Here is an 18,814-nt window from a genome sequence, read left to right as displayed (position 1 = left end):
ATTTGCTGTTTGTTTCTCTAAAGGAAGCGTTCTAGGTGGTGTCCAGTCTGGATGGGGAAGTGCTTGGGACCAGCCATGCCGTGGATGGGCCGTGCCCTTGGAGAAGGCTGAGGACATCGTTTGGGAGCAGCTTTTCTTCCAGCGGCGGATGGTGTCAGGTGGGTCCCGTCTTCTTGGCCTGGGTGGGATCAGAGCTTTTGGGAGATGGCAGCCAGCACAGGAGCATCCTGCTGTGGGCAGCTGCTGAGGAGGTGGGTGTGCCACGGCTGGCTGCAGGCTGGGCACATGTCCTGCCCTCCTGCTCTGCTGCCAAGGGCAGCAATGATGGGCAGCTCTGGGCACCGCTCTGGGCACGGCCAGCATGGCCTGGGCACGGCGGGCACTGGGACAAGGGGGACAGGAGCCTTCAGCTGATGGGCGGGTTCTGGTTTCTCTCCTTGCAGCCGGGCTCTGCGGATGCTGAGGCTGCTCTGGGCTCTGCCAGGGCTCTGCTGGAGCTCAGCCCCAAGCCAGAATCAGCCAAAGAAGAAATGGTGTGACCTGCAGCAGAGACTTGCTTGAGCACTTGGGCAATGCAGCTCAAGTTTGCAGAGTGTACATCTCCGAGGGAAAACATCACACCCTCCAAAATTAAACTTGTTCAGTAACTTCTGAAATGCAATCAATCTGGGATGACCCCAAATGACATTTATCAACTTGCCCAAGGTGTAGCTCAGCCCTTCCCTGAAGATTTCTCTCCCTCACCTACTTTTAAATTTCACAACTGCTCCCTCCTTTCCCCCAGTGAGTTCCCAGCCCATCACAGTCTCCGTCACACTGTTGCCTTTCTTGATGGCCTTCACCACAAGGAAGACCAAACCCCAGGTTTAGGGCCTCATCCTGTCACTGGCTGAAGAGCAGCAATATCTCCGCGGTCCCGTGGCATTTTAGTGTCAGTGAGAGCTGCTGTCCAGCCCTCATCTCTCCTCAGTGCTGAGTTCCCACTCCATTTTCCTTGTCCTTCCAGCAGGATGAGCTCTGTGAATCCCCTTAAGCCTCCCCACTCTCCCAGCCCACCCACCCACCTCACTAAGGTTAAGCTGAAGCTTCTTTGTCTCCTCTGGCACACCAGTGCAGTCCCCTCTGCGGGGAGCCCCAGCCCCAGGGCACAGCACACAGCAGTGCAGTGCGGGCTGGAGCAGCTGCCCTGCACCCCTGGCTTGGCTGTTTGTGGCAAGGAAATGCTCCCTGTTTGCAGCTCTCCCTGCAGGATGGCCCCAGGGCAGAGCCCAGCCGGGCTCCCACTGCATCCCCTGAAGCTTGGGGCAGGCAGTGGTACCAGGGCTGAGGTTCATGGGGTGTCGTTGGGAGCCTCGCCTGAAAAGACACACAGAGCCACGAATCTGGGGAGATCAGAGCAGCAGGGAGAATCTCCTGCTTTGTTTATTACTTCCTATTGTATACTTTTAGCATGGTGCCCATGGATTGGAGAGTGGCATTCCCACTGCTCAACCACATTGGTCAGAGGGACTGTCATTCAACCTCCCCTTCTCTTGGAGAAGGAATTCAAAACAATAGCAATATTTACAAAACACAATCTCCTTGTTTACATGAATGAGCGTGAGAAGGTGCACACTTCTACTTTAGTATGAATGCTCAGAAAACTGGGAGAATCTCATGGTGACAATGGGGAGCCCCCAGAGCTGTGGCTTGCAGTCAGTGTTTGCAAGGGTTGTGTTCTCATCTCCTGCAGCCTGTGGGGGAAACAAACTGTGCTGCCAGGCCAGCAGTGCTCCTGTGGGCAGGGACAAGGCTGAAGGGCTTTCCCATTGCAGAAGAGGTGGCACTGATCCTTGTCAGGGCCTGGCAGGGCTGGAGCCGGGTCTGGCCTGCTGTGAGGGACTCGCTGCCACCAACCGGCCCCACCCGCCGCGCTGCGTCCTCCAGGGACAGAAGGGTCAGTGTGTGCCAGGGGCTCTGGGATGTCTCTGCCTGCATGGACAGAAGGGTCTGTGTGTGCCAGGGGCTCTGGGATGTCTCTGTCTGCATGGACAGAAGGGTCTGTGTGTGCCAGGGGCTCTGGGATGTCTCTGCCTGCATGGACAGAAGGGTCTGTGTGTGCCAGGGGCTCTGGGATGTCTTTGCCTGCATGGACAGAAGGGTCTGTGTGTGCCAGGGGCTCTGGGATGTCTCTGTCTGCAGGGAGAGAAGGGTCTGTGTGTGCCAGGGGCTCTGGGATGTTTCTGTCTGCAGGGAGAGAAGGGTCTGTGTGTGCCAGGGGCTCTGGGATGTCTCTGTCTGCAGGGAGAGAAGGGTCTGTGTGTGCCAGGGGCTCTGGGATGTGTCTGTACCCATGGACAGAAGGGTCTGTGTGTGCCAGGGCTCTGGGATGTCTCTGTCTGCAGGGACAGAAGGGTCTGTGTGTGCCAGGGTTTCCATAATGTCTTTGTACCCATGGGTATGGAATGAACACAGAGAGTGAAAGTGTAAGTCACGTTGCTTGCACACTCCTTCCTCTTTGCACAAGACACATCCATGCACACCCCCATGTATGGATATACTAAAAGGATAGGGATGAATAGATTTCCCACACAGTTCTAAGTTTGGAATAACTCACTTGTAAGCCAGTGTCCAGGGCAATTTTTTCCCAGCTCAGTGTGAGTAGGTGTCCAAGAGCTGAAGGGAGCATCATTCAGAAGCAGTTTCAGGATTTCTAGGCAGGAAGTTACACCATCCGTGTAACTCACTGTATTTATCGGGATGGACTCTGCTGGTTCTTTAGGAATATGGAGCAATTGAGACACGAGACTTGGGAAAATCCCAGCTCTGTGGGTTTGTGTCGAGGGAGGAGCAGCAGAAACACTTTGTGTCTGCTTTGGGGGATACAGGGTCTTAGGAGGTGGGGTGGCAGAACGTGACCTGGCATGTTGGCAGGTGAAGTCCTGTTTCATGAAATCCTAGAGTAGAACAGGACAAAGCTCCAAGCACCCCCAAGCCCACTGATGAAGTCTTTGTGATGCTGCACATCCTCGAGGAAAGGCTGCTGCCACACAATCCACTGGGATTTACAACTTTCAGTTGCAACTCTTTAGGTCGAAGTGTCAAACTGTAGTATTTTTTACCCTCAAGATACAGTCATGCACAATCCATCTGTCAGTTTCTTAATGCTTCAACAACAATTTCAAATAACTTAATATTGGAAAGAAAACCCATAATCTTTTAAAAGAGGATACTGAAGTCAGTAAGATGGATCCATGCCATCAAAACATTCACAAATTAAGTAATTTAGTTGTCTCTTTAAGATCAGCTACCTCTTAATCTAAAGTTACAGAAGATTTTTCACTGCATGTTTGTTTTTTGTTCTCCCTTTCTTATTTTCCTGCTTTTTCCTTTTTTTTTTTTCGTTGTTAAGTGGATAACACCTCCTAAAAGAGGAATGTACAGCAAAATGAGAGACATTTTGGATAAACAATGAAAATGTAGGCTCCTCCTCTGTTTGCTTTTGTCTGGATACCCTGAAGAAAAAGATCTAGCAGGGACCAGCACAGGTGTAAAGTGGTTGCTTTGGGCTAAACTGGAGTTCAGCACTGGTGACATCCTGATCCAGTCAAGAGTTGCAGAATTCCTTTGCACATCTCGAGCCATGTGTTTGCAGGCACAGCACCTGCAGTGCTGATGCACCAATGCACGTGAATAACTCTGTTATTCCCTCCCAGAATTTGGGCTGTGGCCAAGAACGAGGTGCTCCAGTGCTTTGCTGCTGGTTCCTGTGTGGAGCAGCTCCCTTTCCGCTGGCTGAGCTGCTCAGGCACAGCCCGGCAGCTCCTGGCCCTGCAGGGCTGAGGCTTTTCCCCATTGCTGGGCACAGACTGATGCAGCAGCACTGCTGGACACGGGGACACACAGAGGGAGCAGAAGCAGCTGCCTTTGTGCACCTGCAGCTCCAAGGCCCAAACTCTGAGCAGACAGGGCTGCAGGAGTCTGGCAGGCTCCCTGTTTGCTGTGCTGCCCCACTTGTGCCCAGCCCAGCTCTGCAGGGCAGAGGGAGAACAAGGGGCAGCTCCCTGCCAGCCCCAGCCCAGGGACCCCTGCGGCCCCGGGGCTTGGGGCACTGTCAGCACCCGCTGCTGCAGCCACCGCCTCTGCTGGCACTGCCAGCAACAACCAACCTGGGGCTGAGCCCAGGGAGCAGCAGCAGGGCCTGGAGCTGAGCCCTCCCTCTGGGCAGGGCTGCACAAATGACCCCCACAGCAGCAGCAGCAGCACATGGAGCTGACTTTGAGCACAGCCCTGCCACTCTTCCCTCTGTGTGCAGGGGTGTCACAACAGCCTGAGGCACCTGGGAGCCCTCAGGGCCAGCAGGGCCTTGAGATGGCAGCCCTGGGCTCCTGGGGGCTGTGCAAGGAACAGAGGTGGGGACTCCCTGTCCATGTGCAGCTTCTAGATGGAAAAGGCTGCTGTGCCCAGGCAGCTCCAAGGGCAGAGAAAGGAGGAGCTCAACCACTGGATCTGTGCCAGTCCCACAGTCCTGGGCAGCAGCCACCGAGCACAGGGGAACAGAGGGCACAGCAAGAGAGACAAAAGCAGGCAAGGTCAGAGCCTGGGAAGAGCCAGAGCTGGGAGCAGGAACAGCTGCTCCATTGCACTCTTGGAGAAAGCTCTGGGCTGGTTCAAAGCGCTGAAAGGTGTGAAGGGCAGAGGGGAGGCCACACCAAACAATGCTCCTGTTTCCACACCCTCCCCTCTCAGTGTCCATGAAGGAATTGCATGAACTCTGTTCTTCTCTCCGAGTCATCTCGTTCAGCATGAGCAGCTTAGCACCAGGAGCTGAAGGAGCTGAAGCCTTAGGCCACAAGAGCTGAGCAAGAGGAAACTTTTTGACCAAAGTAATGCTGCTAACATGGTCTTGGATGAATACAGTAGATGGAATCCTGGAATTATGGAATCCTTTCTGTTGGGAAAGACCTCCGAGCGCACCCAGTCCAGCCGTTCACCAGCAGTATCAAGCCCAGCACTAAACCATGTCCCTGAAAGTGCCAAGGCCTGGACAACAGGCCCGAGTGAGGCCTGAACAACAGGCCCTGAGCCAAAGGTGACCTCTGGATGAACCTTCCAACCAAAGGTTATCTTTGTATCTGCTCCATAATGAAATATGCATGGTCATTAGTGCTGTGATAAATTGATCACTCATCACTTAAACATGGATTGACCTTTCTGTAGTTAGAAACTGGACAAGGCCATGAAATCCGACATCTGGCCTTGTTTGGGGCTGTATGGTCAGAGTCAGCTCCCTTGGGTCCTCCTTGAGCCCTGGCCAGGCTTTGGGAGGAACCCAAGAGGAGAATGAAACCAGATGTTCCTGCACTAGAAGTGCTGTCAGTTTGTTTATTCAGCACTGTCAGAGCTGGGCCCTCTCCCAGCCAGGTTGGAGCCTCACCTGTGGCTGGAGGCCCCTGCAGGAATTCCCAGTGTCCGGGAGTGGCTCTGCAGTCCTTGGCTGTGACAGCTCCCCCAGCTGATGTGTGGGTCTGGGTGATGGCAAAGTCTGAGGGTGACTGCTGCTGTCTCTTTCTTAATCACTGCAGGCAATCCTTGGTAGTGATGATTGGGTGCATTTCTGAGCTTCTCCTTTTGTGATTCTTTGCAGTTTTGCATTAGAATAAATCACACCATTGCTGAACTTTGTGTCTGTGTCTTTGGTGCTGACCCTGCTCAGGGGCAGAACAGACACTGCAGCCCCAGAGAACCAAAGGTGCCCTGTGACACTGCAGGGCCTGGTGTGAGCAAGGGGACCAGAGTGACACTGTGGGGACACATGGAACCAAGGGGACCAGAGTGACACTGTTGGGCCACATGGAACCAAGGGGCCATTGAGGTGCTCAGTGAGGGTCTCATGGAACCAACTAGACCATAGTGACGCTTTGGGGTCTCATGGAACCAGGGTGAAATTGTGACATTGTGGGGTCCCAATGAACCAAGCAGCCATTGTGACTCTTCATGGCCTCATGGAACCATGGAGACCATTCTGACACTGCAGGGACTCGTATAACCAAAGGTCCACTGTTTTCCTCTCCCTGGCACTGCAGAGTCCAGACTCTCCTTGCCCCTGCCCCAGCCCCACGGAGCAGCAGAGTCAGGTCTGGCCCTGCAGGTGGATGCCTGGAGGAAGCTGTGATCCAGTGGGAGACCCAGTGGAGAGAGAGGGCCCTGCTTCCATGCTGGAGCAGCCTGTTCTTGAAGGGCTGCACCCCGTGGGCAGAGAGACCCACCCCGCAGCAGTTTGGGAGGACACTGTGCCCGTGGGAGGGCTCACGGTGCAGCAGGGGCAGTAGGGCTGCTGGTGGTGAGAGTGGACCCACGCTGGGGCAGTTCACGGAGAACTGTCTCCCCTGGGAGGGGCCCCACGGCCTCACAGGGGAAAGACTCCTCTCCCAGAGCAGCAGAAAATCTCTTGATGAAATGAGAAAACTCCCGTGCCCTGTCTCCCTGTGCTGTTGGTGGGAAGGAGAGAGAGGCTGTGGAGGAAAGGTGTTTTAGGGGCTTATTTTATTTCTCATTATCCTCCTCTGATTCTCTTACTAATAAAATTCACTTTGCACCTTAAGTTGAGCCTTCCTTGCCTTTGAAATATTTCTCCTGGTCCTTATCTCCCTCATGAAGTGTTTGTTAATATTTTTTTCCCTTCTCTGCCCAGCGGTGGCAGCAGAGGGCGAGCGAACGACCCTCGTGGGTGCCTTCAATTGCGCCAGTGTCAAACCACAACACAAGCTATCTGCAAAAAGCTAACTCCTGGCTATTTGAGCAGGCAATCTTCTAGAGCATGTGCAGGAAGCAGGAGTAGTAAGTTCAAGCCCAAGGAAGTTTTCTGAGCCTTCATCAAAACGACCACCAGGAGGCTGACGACCACCTCGTGCAGAGACCCCGCATGTGCTACAGGAGCTTACATATTCATGTGATTAGAAAATATGCTACAGTATGAAGGTTAGCAAAGTATAATGTGAACATAAAAAACATGTATAAAAGCTAGTACTGTGTGAAGAATGGATGAGTGAGCTTGTGGTGGAGCTATCCCCCTCACTCCGGGTGTTGAATGAAAAAATACCTGCTCTAAAGGCCTTATACTATATATATGGAGTACTGTTTCCTTGCCTAGTGTTCCAGGTTTTTGGCCACTTCATTGGCTCCAAAGCTGGATGCACCTGCAGGAATTCCCAGTGGCTAGTAGTGGTTCTCCAGTCCCTGGCTATGAAAGCTTCCCCCATCTGATGTGTGGATGTGGATGATGGCAAAGTCTGGGGGTAACTGGTACTGTCTCTTTCTTAATCATTATGGTCAATCTTTGATAGAGATGACTGGGTGCAATACTGAGCTTCTCTATTTGTGATTTTGCTGATTTGCATTATAATAAATTCCATTATTCCTTAGGTTGGTGTCAGTTTTTGGTGCTGCTCCTGCTCAGGGAGAGAACAGACACTGCAGCCCCAGAGAACCAAAGGTGCCTTGTGACACTGCGGGGCGTGTTGTTGTTTAAATTTATGGGGGGGTCCCCGGGGAGTGCCCCCTGGAGACCCCTGGGGTCTTTGTGGTCGTGGTGTTCCTATGCTGGCAGGCAAAGAGACTCAGATGCCGGTGGGGTGCTGATGAGGTGAGGGTTTATTCACTGAGGGAGAGGGGAAGGGAAGGGGGGGGGAAGGGAGGAGAGGGAAAGGGAGCATCAGGAGGCCTCCAGGGGGAGAGGGGCAAGAGGGGCAGAGCCTTCTGCCTTAGCATTCTTATCACAGAGGTTCAAAGGGGCGCGGTAACATTCTCCAGCCAATGAGGTTACAGATACAGGATACTGCAGGGAGGATACAGACTTGGGATAAACCATACATTTTCCAGGGTTGAGCCAGAGCAAAGCATTTCCATAAAATGCAATCCCACAGGGGCGTGGTGTGAGCAAGGGGACCAGAGTGACACTGTGGGGCCACATGGAATTGAGATAGTCCTGACACTTTGGGGACTAATGTAACCAAGCTTCCATTGTTTTCCTCTCCCTGCTCAGCCGTGCAGAGCAGCCCAGCCCTGTCTGGCTCTGCAGCAGGAACTGCAGGCACTGGAGCTCAGGGACAGCCACTCTGTGGCTGCAATGCTCAGGAGATGCTCAGCTCAGGCAGCTCCTGCAGCCCCAGGGCCAGCCCCGCTGCCCAGCACAGCAGCAGAGAGTTCCCCCTGGGGCTCCTCAGGCAGCTCCTGCTGCCCCAGGGACAGGGCAGCCTCTTGCCAGGGTTCCTCTGCACACCCACGGGCTCCTGCCCTGCTCCTGGCACATGCCAGCTGCCCCCAGAGCCTTTCCCAGGGGAACAGGTCTGTGCTGGCCTGAGCAGCCACTGCTGCAGCCCCTGCCCTGCTGCCCACAGCCCCGAGCTGGGGCTGCTGCTCTGCAGAATTCAGAGTTCTCAAGAATTAAGCAGAAATACTCAGGTTTCCTCTGGTTTAAATGGGTCTCATCGAGCAACACGATAGAGGAAGTGTCCCCAGGTTCCAGTCAGAGCAGAACACTGCAGGCGGTGATGACAGGTGTAGACAAACAAGGCAAAGGTGTCTCTGATGCTGAGCAAACCTGGATGTTTCAGGAATGCACAGGGCCAAAGCCTGAGCCCCAGCCCCTGGCAAGGCAGATCCTGTCCCTCCCTCACAGCTCAGGGCTCTTCCCGGGCCACTGGGATGTGGGGATGTGCAATGTCAAGGGCAGCACCATGGGGCGGCCCCTGCCAGGCTGCTGAGCAGGGACAAGGAGGAAATGAGGCCCCAGGCCTGCAAGGGTCACTTGTCTCCTCCTGATGGCTCAGGCCCAGGGCCAGCAGCCATGGCCCAAGTGCTGCAGGAGTTGGCTGTGTCAGGGCCTTTCAGCTGCTGCCCATCCTGTGCCCTGTGCAGCCCAGGCTGTGCTATGGTGTCCATGCCCTGCGCCTCTGTCCCTGCAGGCTGTCGTCATCCCCCGGCTGCCCCACCTGGCTGGGCCCTTCCTTTGCTGACAGCTCTGCGTCCTGCCTGCCTCTGCCTGGGCACACAGAGCCTTGGGCTGCTCCAGACTCCTTCTGGGGGATGTGTTGCACCACAGCCCTGCCCTGGCAGGGAAATTCCTCTCTCCTCATGTCCCTGTTCAATCCAAGTTCTGGCTGAGGGCTAGAGGGAAGGAAAGGATGGCACCACAACTTTCCATGTCCAACCCAGCAGGGATGTGACAGCTCTTTTAACACAATCCCTCCTTGCCAAGGGTACAATGTTCTTTCTGTGCTGAGGCTTTGCTTTAGCAAAGGAAAGCTCCTGTCTCAGGCTCACCTTTCCTTTCTTCACCTTTCTGCTCAGACAGACACCTCAAGTTCCTCAGCACAAGAGAATTGCACAGTTCACATGAGCAGGCATAGGAGGAAAAGATCTCCCCCTCGACAGATGCTCCCATTCCAATGTTTGAATTCAAGCATCTCCAGGCCCTCAGTTTCAGTTCTGGCCTTGCTAGTGAGGACCAAAAGCTCTACTTTTCACCCCAAGGTTCCATTGCCAGGTGTTCTATAACCCCAGGAGGAGACCCCTGAGGGGCACTGAAATGAGCCCCTCCCTGTGGTGCAGGAGGGTTCGGGGCAGAGGAGGGGCTGCAGGAGCTGGGACACGGCTGAGATGCAGCTGCCCCAGTGGTGCCTCCGGGCTGGCAGGGCCGTGGTCACTCAGGGTCAGTGGCCGGTCAGTTCTGTTGACTGGACACGGGTGTGGACACTTCCCTTGGAGCGTCTCCAGGGATGGAATGTTGGGGCTGTCACTGTTGTGTCACACAGATGGGAACGCTGGGGCTGCCCTGCTCCTGCCCCACCCAACAGCTCTGCCAGCGCCTGGAGGGGACACAAAGGCTGAGCCAAAGGGTGAGAATTGCAGAATGGGCTGAGCTGGGAGGGAGCCACGGGGATCATGGAGTCCAAGCCCTGGTCCTGTCCAGGACACCCCAACAATCCCAGCCTGTGCATCCCTGGGAAGGGCGTCCAAAGGCTCCTGGAGCTCTGGCAGCTTTGGGGCTGTGAGCATTCCCTGGGGAGCCTGGTCAGTGCCTGAGCCCCTCTTGGGGAAGAAGCTTTTGCTGCTCTCCAGCCCAGCCCTGCCCTGGCCCAGCCCCAGCCATTCCCTCGGGTGCTGTCCCTGCTCCCCCGGGGCAGAGGTCGGAGCTTCCCCCGCGCTGCCCCTCGGGAGGAGCTGCAGCCCCTGGGGAGCTCTGAGCTCTGTCTGCTCTGCTGCAGCTGAACAAACCCAGCGCCCTCAGAGCTCCAGGGAAAGGTCCTGCCCCTGGCTCAGGGCTTGGCCAGTGCCACTGAGAGAAAATCTACTTCCAACTTTTGCCCCACAACAGGGAGGAGCAGCAATTCCTGGATAAGATAGTGGGATAGAATCGTGTCTCACTGGTTGGATGGCATGGCCTGGCATGTCCCGGCTCAGTGGCACTCCCAGAGCCCCTTGGAGATGAGTGTCAGCTCCCACGGGGACAGCGCTGGAGCCGTGGCTTCACCAAGTCCTGAGCAGTGCCGGTGGCCCTGGAGGGTCAAGGACCCTGTCAAAGGGGTCTGCGACCCGGGCAGGGGGCTTTGGAACGTGTACAGGAGGGTCTGGGACCTGTACAGGGGGTTGTAAGCCTTGGCACACAGCACAGGGAGATGCAGGCTTTGACTTCAGTCCATGGGAGAGACTACCTACACTGCAGGAGGAGTTACAAGTCACCAGGGTGTGAAGTAGATAGTAACCAGTTTATCACTGGGGGTGCATGTATTTTGGGTGTGTGAACTTGAGAGGACAAGATGGAGGGTTCGGGCCATGCTCCTGTCCTTCTTCTTCTTCTGGTCCGACATTTCTGCTGTGAAGGTGGCACGTTTGGACAGGGTCAAAGCAGATATGACCTGTCTAGCACAGGTGTTGGGTATTGGTGATTAATTGTAAATAATAGAAATGTAGTAAAAGAGGCCAAGACCCTCCCAGAGGGGTAGAGAGCGTTGTTGCCCCTGCTGCTGCACGGAGCTCTGCAGGGCACAAGAACATCTTGTGAGATAAGAAATAATAAACAGAGAGCAAGACCTTGAACACGAGAAACCTGAACACTCCGTGTGTTTCTTTGCACTCGGCTCACGACTCATCAAAGGGCAATTTATCACCCTAATCTCAGGGGGTAAACCCGAGTAATTTTGGGCACAGATTACCTCCGAAGTGGGTATGTCAAAGACCTGAAAGGACTCAGGTGGGCATTTGGGATAGGAGCCGTAGTAACGGTGGGCATCCAGCAATTGAACACCTTGCCTGGACTGTCCCAGAATCCATCTACAGTAGGACTTCTGAAGGGGGAAGAGCAACAGGTACCAATTGCCAATAAGACAGTGCACCGCCGACAGTATAGAACAACTGAAGATGCCATGATCCCCATCCACAAGATGATCCAAGAACTGGAGAGCCAAGGAGTGGTCAGCAAAACACACTCACGCTTCAACAGCCCCCCTGGCCATAAATCTGAAGGAGAATGGAGATGGACTGTGGACTATCGTGCCTTGAATGAAGTGACACCACCACTAAGCACTGCCATGCCAGACATGCTGGAACTCCAGTAGGAGCTTGAGTCCAAGGCAGCAAAGTGGTACACCACTATTGACATTGCCAACACATTTTTCTCCATCCCTTTGGCAGCAGAATGCAGACCTCAGTTTGCTTTCACCTGGAGGGGCGTGCAGTACACCTGGAACCGACTGCCCCAGGGGTGGAAGCACAGTCCCACCATCTGCCATGGACTGATCCAGGCTGCACTGGAAAAGGGCGTGGCTCCAGAACATCTACAGTATATTGATGACATCATTGTGTCATGGGCACGGTTGTAAAGATTTTGAGGGAATGTGTTGCATGAACCTGTCTGACCATGCTGCATCCATTCACAGGAAACTCAAGCAACCACAAGATAACAAGAATTTGTCGACTGTTAATGACTGGAATTCGGATGAATGGTTTGAGGGATGTGGAATCACTGGTTGGTTGGAGGATATCACAAAGGGTGCTTTGTTAATATTAGCTTTCATTATATTTTTAGTTTGTATTATTCCATGCATTATAAAATTGGTAACTCACTTGGCAGAAAAGGCAGTAAAGAAAGTTTGACTGGTCCAAGAAAGAGAAGGGGGAATTACAGTGATGTGTCTGAATAACTTACGCTATTCTGTATACCAGCCAAAATCTTTATAGGTAACAAGCAGCTGCAGTCTTGTTTTCAGGGTTCTCAGGAATTCATCAATGCTACTGAGACAACAAGAAGACTAAAAATAATAACGAAGAGCCGGAGAATCTGTCTAAAAAAATGCAAAATCTACATAGAAGACACACAATGTGATGATGGATGTTTGCCCAATTAGGTGTCCTGAAGAATGTGTGCCTGCCTTGTGAAGAAGCAGCTTAGCCAATCGGGAGATACCTGTACATTTGGACAGTAGTTCTAGAATCTATAATTGGACTTGAATATGGACAATACAGTGGCTTCTGCTGAAATCATATTTTCTGGTATTCCATTGCCCGTTTTTCACCTGCAGTGAAAGTGCCATCCCTGAGTGAAGTCTGAGTTTTATTAGATCAGCAAAGGGGAAGAGCCGAGCTTCAGGGCAGCGGAGATTTGGCTCTTTGTCAAGTGTACCCGTAGCGAAAAAGTGTTGCCTGGGCTAGAGATCCCACTCATGGATCAGGGAGCACGCCGCTCTCTCAGGGTTATTGATTCCCTGAGATTCTCCTTGGGGTTGCTGTTCCCCAAGGTAATAAGGGTTCCCCCAAGGTTGCTGTTCCCTGGGAGTTTCTTCGGGGTTGATGTTCCCTGAGGTAATAAGGTTTTCAGTCTTCTCTTCGCCCTAGGTGTTTCACACCGAAGCCAGAGACGACAAGTTGAGTCCAGCAGTTCGTGTTATCAAGGCTGTTTATTCTTAATTATCTATCAGTTCTTGTCGAGCTTTGCAAGGTGTCCCCAGCAAAGCAAGACACGCGGCTGGACTGGGCGGATCAGAGAGCCCCGCACCTTAAGCACGGTACCCTTGACCCAACCACTGTCCGAGACGTATTTTTTATTTACAAAATTTTACCAATACCTACTACCTATGCTAACATGTCAGTTTGACTCTAAGCCAATCTCTAAAACCCAACTCAGCACAAGATGGGGGATGAGAGCAAGAACAAGGAGCACAGGGGCCACTCCCCAATTCCTCCATCTTGTCTCTTCAGCCCCATATACTAAGAATCCTAATTTCTATATTTATATTCTATAATAAACCAATACTTATTTTAAATTCTTAGGGTTCGTGATTCTTCCTGCATGTGTGTGTTCACTCCCATGGACAGGAATCAGAGTCAGTGTCCTCCTGGGCTCTGTGTGGGTCTAACTGACCCCCCTGTACAGATCCCAGACCCCCCTGTCCAGTCTCCAAACCCTCCTGTACAGTCTTCAAACCCTCCGGGGCGGCCAGAGGGATATCCTGGACTCCAACAACATTCCAGAAGAAGAATCCAGATCCTTTTAAATTTTTTTTATTATTGATGACGTGGATGACGTGATTGACTCTTTCATTAGTAAATTTGCAGGCGACACTAAGCTGGGAGCATGTGTCAATCTGTTGGAAGAAAGAAGAGCTCTGCATAGAGATCTAGAACAGTTGCATGGATGGGGAGAGTCAAATAGGATGAAGTTTAATAAGTTCAAGTGCCGAGTCCTGCATTTTGGCCACAATAACTCCCTGCAAGGTTATAGGCTGGGGACGGTGTGGCCGGCGAGTGCCCAGGCAGAAAGGGACCTGGGGGTACTGGTTGATAACTAGCTGAATATGAGCCAGCAGAGCGCCCTGGTAGCCAAGAAGGCGAATGCTATCCTGGCCAGTATCAAGAATGGTGTGTCCAGCAGGACCAGAGAGGTCATTCTTCCCTTGTACTCAACACTGGTGAGGCCACACCTTGAGTGCTGTGTCCAGTTGTGGCCCCTCAGTTTAGGAAGGGCATTGAGATGCTTGAGCACACCCAGAGGAGGCAACGAGGCTGGTGAGGGGCTTGGAACACAAGCCCTGTGAGGAAGGGCTGAGGGAGCTGGGGTTGTTTAGCCTGGAGAAAAGGAGACTCAGAGGTGATCTTATCACTCTCTACAACTTCCTAAAAGGTGGTTGTAGTCAGGTGGGGGTCGGTCTCTTCCTCCAGGCAACAACTGACGGAACGCGAGGACACAGTCTCAAGCTGCGTCAAGGGAAATATAACTTGGATATTAGGAAGAAGTTTTTCACAGAGAGAGTAATAAAGTACTGGAATGGCCTGCCTGGGGAGGTGGTGGATTCACCATCCCTGGATATGTTTCAGAAAAGACTGGATGTGGCCCTCAGTGCCATGGTTTAGTCGAGGTGTTGGGACATGCATTGGACTCGATGATCTTGAAGGTCTCTTCCAACCTATTAATTCTGTGTGATTCTGTGTGTCGGTGTAAAGTATGGTCTACCTGGGGAGGTGCTGGATTCACCATCCCTGGATATGTTTAACAAAAGACTAGATGTGGCACTTGGTGCCATGGTTTAGTTGAGGTTAGGGTTGGGTTGGACTTGATGATCCTGGATGTCTTTTCCAGCCTAATGATTCTGTGATTCTGTGATCCAAAAAGAAAAAAATCCCAAAGATAAGGCAAATCTGCAGGAACCCTTCTCCCTCTTAGAATGTTGACCCACTGTCTCAATCTTAGGAATCCGTAAAGGAAAAGGAAACAGGACTGGCTGTGCACTAGAGAGGGGACAAGTGGCTATGGGAAGGTCCTTCCCAGAAGTGAAAGACAGCTTCTACCTGGCGGCTTTTCTGCCCTTCTTGGCTGCCTGTCTTGCAATTCCAAGAACTTGGGAGACCCACCTCGGCACCGAGCGTCCGGAAGCTGCGGGAGAAGCAGAAGCCTTGCGCTGGGAGTGTTAGAGAGCTTTGTAGGCACAAAACGCAACGGATTAACTGTGGGAGCACACAGGACAGAGAGTAAAACAGACTTCATTAGTCTGGTGGGAGTAACTATGACTCTCTTAAGGCAGCTTGAGAGAGCTAGTTACTAATTGGGCTTAGCTGCAGAAGTCAAACCTCCACATCGTCCTGCTGGATACCTGTAAAGGGTTAGCTAAGTTGAGTTCTGCCCCAGTGTGAGGGAGGGTGCACTGGTTGCCCCCTCCCTATCGTCTGGACTCACCACCCAGAGGTAGTTTCACGATTTGCAGAGACAAATTTATCAGCGCAGCCATTCGCTGTAGCCCAAAGCCTTGTTCACGGGCTTAAGTTGGACACAGTCTGCAGCTGCTGGAGGGTTCTGACTGTGGACTTTGACAACCCTCAGTTGATTTTGACCAAACGCCATCTTTCAGTCTTGCAATGGTACAATCAGTGGCTTTATGTTTCATGTCAACGGCCACTCAGACTGACCCATTAGATCTGAGGGTCAAAGGGGCTGAAATTCCATCTCCTCCTGTGGTGTTACATGAGGAAAGATTCAATCTGGTGTCTCTGGAGTTTATAAACTCCAAACTGGTTTTTGAAATGGGAATCCATTGGGATAAAGCCAGGGAGTGTTTGGCCATATTCCCCAGACCATATGACATCTTGCCCTCGGGGCAGGTTGGGGAAGAGCGATCTGAGTGCAAAGTAAGAGAGTCTGAGGAGCCCACCAAACCTGAGGCTCCCCCGGGGAACAGTGTGAAAATAAATCCTCCTTTTTAATCCCTGCGAAGTTCCAAGCTAGCTCAGGCCTTCTCAGGCTTTGGAGGAATATTTCATAGACAGGAAAAAGGACCCAAAAGAGGCTCTGACCCTCAGCTGCAGATCAAGATGTTTATTCCAGGTGGTCTCCAGGAGGAAAGAGGGCGTGCACAGAGGAACAGGGTCTTTTCTCAGCTCTTGCCAGGGAGGAGCAACTTGGGACACAGCCAATGGGGTCAGAAATGGAAGGAAGGGTCAAACTACATGGTACAAGCTCTAGGGGTCCCTGAGGGGGGAGAGACCATTCCTACAGGGAAATGTAACAACAGTAGGGTCACAACACCTCCGGAAATTCCTGTGGTGTCCATCTGGGACAAAAATCCATCCTTGTCCACCCTGTTCGACCCCATTTACTAGGATGCTGGGGCTGATTGATCATCTAAAGAGAGCCCATGGGCAAAGAAAGATCTCTTTTAGATGCTCTAAGTGTGGTAAGCAAAATCTTAAATACCACAGTATTGCCTGTCATGTCCCTCGGTGCAAAGGTCAGGTGTGTGTGGTTCCACAGGCGAGTGGGTCTGTGAGGTATGCTCTCGTGGTTTTACATCCAAGGTGGGCCTGGGCCAGCACAAGAAACTGAAACATCCTCTTGTGCGCTATGAGGAATGGATTTAGGACTCCTGCCCTACAGGGTCATCTTTGAGAGGGGCCCACAAAAAAGCATGGACTGAAGAGGAAGAGGCTCTCCTGAGTCAATTGGTGGTGAGTTTTGCTGGTAACAGGAACATCAACCAGTTAATTATGGAGCATATACCATCAAAAACGCCAAGCAGATTAGTGATATAAGAGACGCCTTCTGGGAAAAGGTCCCTCCAAGAATGTCCAGCTAGTAGAAGGCAAAGAAATAAGGAGAGAAGTGTTGCCCTGATTTTTCTGAGATTTTTTTAAAGCCTTCTACTTGCTTATAAGATGGAGTCAGTTCTTTAGTTACTGTAGAATATTAAGGGTCAGTTTTTCACTTTCTCACACTTTGGAACATAAACAACCTTTCTTGTTTTTGTTCACTGTCCTTTGTTTACATATTTCCAGCCTGAAAATAATGTTGGTTGACAGCTGGTCTGGCCAGTGGGGTGAAGGGGTAGTAACCCCAGAAGCCAATCTACTACCAGACCCACAAATTATAAAAGGAAAAGAAATAAACAGGTTGGCCCCTTTTTTTGGTGGGGAGCAGCTTTTCACTGAAGACCTCTGCCTCTGTGTTGCTGATTTTGCATTCTGGGCAACAGAGAAGAGCCTCCCCAGTCTTCTGAAGGGGCAAGGGAGGGACGCTTACAGCTCCAGTATTTTGATGCAATCAGACAGAGGCTATCAGCTGGCAGATTCACCAGTTGCCAGGAGGCCTTCATGAGAATATGAGATGGGCAAGATGCACAGGCGGTGGTGAACGAGGTATATGAGAAGTTTTGGGACAGCCTGAATACGTTAGGCCTTAAAATTCCCAGTGGTCCCAAGTTGCAAAGGTCTCATGGCTGAGATGCATCCAGAGCAACAACTAATTGGATGCAAAAACGGACTAGAAAACGTGGGATATATCATCATTATCAGAGTCTGTTTCAATTATAGAGAGGACGGTTGGCACATGTCATCTTGGATAACACGGAAGCCCTGCAATGCCAAATACCATCTGGCATTGTCCACAGTGCATTTAAAGTGAGATGGGAAACATCGTTTAAGGGTCTTGAAACCTTCCCTGTGTATAGGGATGAGAATAACACCAGGTTTCAAGACCTGATTATGGATAAATAGAGTGGTAAGAACATGAGTGAGATATGTAAAACCTCTGCTCCAGGGTCAGATGGGATTAGTTTGGGTTATCTTACTAAAATAGACCCTAAGTTTTCCCAGTTGACTGAGATCTGCTCCTGAACCCTGACACAGCAGTGGATGAACAGGGCTATGCCCTGACCCTAGAACATCTCTGTGGTGAGGGACAATGGATACCAGTGCAGGCTTCTGCCATTCCTGTCCCAGCCCTAGAAATCCTTAAAGAATTAGCAGGGAAGGCTTTTTTCAGTCTGCAGCCACATGGCCCCCTTCCACCTTCCACACAAATTCAACAAGGGCCATTGGAATCCTTCGTAGACTTTGTAGAGAGGCTCACACAAGCTTCATTGAAACTCAAGTTAGAACATGCCAGGGAGGGAATACTAGAGGAGATTGCCTTTATTAATGCAAATGATTCCTGCCGTGCTGCAATCCTCAGTCTCCCTCTAGACCCCCCTCGGACCTTAAAGGAGTATGTTACAGGTCTGCCAAGTGAAGGTTCCTTTCATGGCCCCTCCGCCAAGACATCATCTGAGACAAATGCCCCAGAATCATCCCCCGAAGGCTGCAGCTGCTAACACCATCACCACAGATTTATCTTCTTGGCCTGCCAACGTTCCGTTGCCTTGCCGGACATCCTTTTGGTGTCTTCCAGACAAACCGTGCATGCGATGTGGACAGTCCGGACACTGGATGTCTGACTGTCCACTCAAGAAGGAGTTTGAGGACTTTAAAAACCAGAAGGACAGGTGTAGCAGGATAACATATTATGGAATGAAGTTTGAGCTATCCCAAACTGGGCCTAAGGTTTGGGCCTGCTGGGCCTCAGTTCCAGGCCTGTGTTGAAGCAGATAAGCTTGTGGCACAGTTAGAATTTAGGTTAAGGTGTGTGCATGCATTAGATAGGACAGTTAGAGCAGAAGTATGGGAGCTACCTTAAGCTGAGATCGTTCACGTTTTTGTTCACGCTGAATGCCAAGTAGAATGCACCTGCAATTGTAAATTATTTCAAACTGTATATAATCGGGCATTTCAAGAATAAAGAGGAGAATATATGATCTGACCATATTGGTTGTACTCTGCGTTGCTGTGTCCAGCCTCCATTAATAGAGCCCTGGCAATACCATGGCGCCCGGATCCAGGGACTCTCTTGTTTTGCTTAGATGCAGAATTTTAATACGCTTGAATATGGATTGTTTGGGGTTTTTTGCTTAGATGCAGAGTTTTGAATTTTTATTTTTTCATTTAAATATGGATTTTGCTTGAATATGGTGAAAAC

General features: G+C 51.6%; 1 pseudogene; it reads right to left on the bottom strand.

Annotated features, from left to right (window-relative positions):
* Positions 1-18,814, bottom strand: part of LOC134562182 (zinc finger protein 345-like) — a 79,122-nt pseudogene that overhangs the window by 41,982 nt on the left and 18,326 nt on the right.

The sequence above is a fragment of the Prinia subflava genome, chromosome 26 (genome assembly GCF_021018805.1).
Source record: "Prinia subflava isolate CZ2003 ecotype Zambia chromosome 26, Cam_Psub_1.2, whole genome shotgun sequence".
In the NCBI taxonomy this organism is placed as follows: domain Eukaryota; kingdom Metazoa; phylum Chordata; class Aves; order Passeriformes; family Cisticolidae; genus Prinia; species Prinia subflava.
Note: the sequence above shows the minus strand (reverse complement) of the source record. Positions and strands in the feature narration are given on the sequence as shown.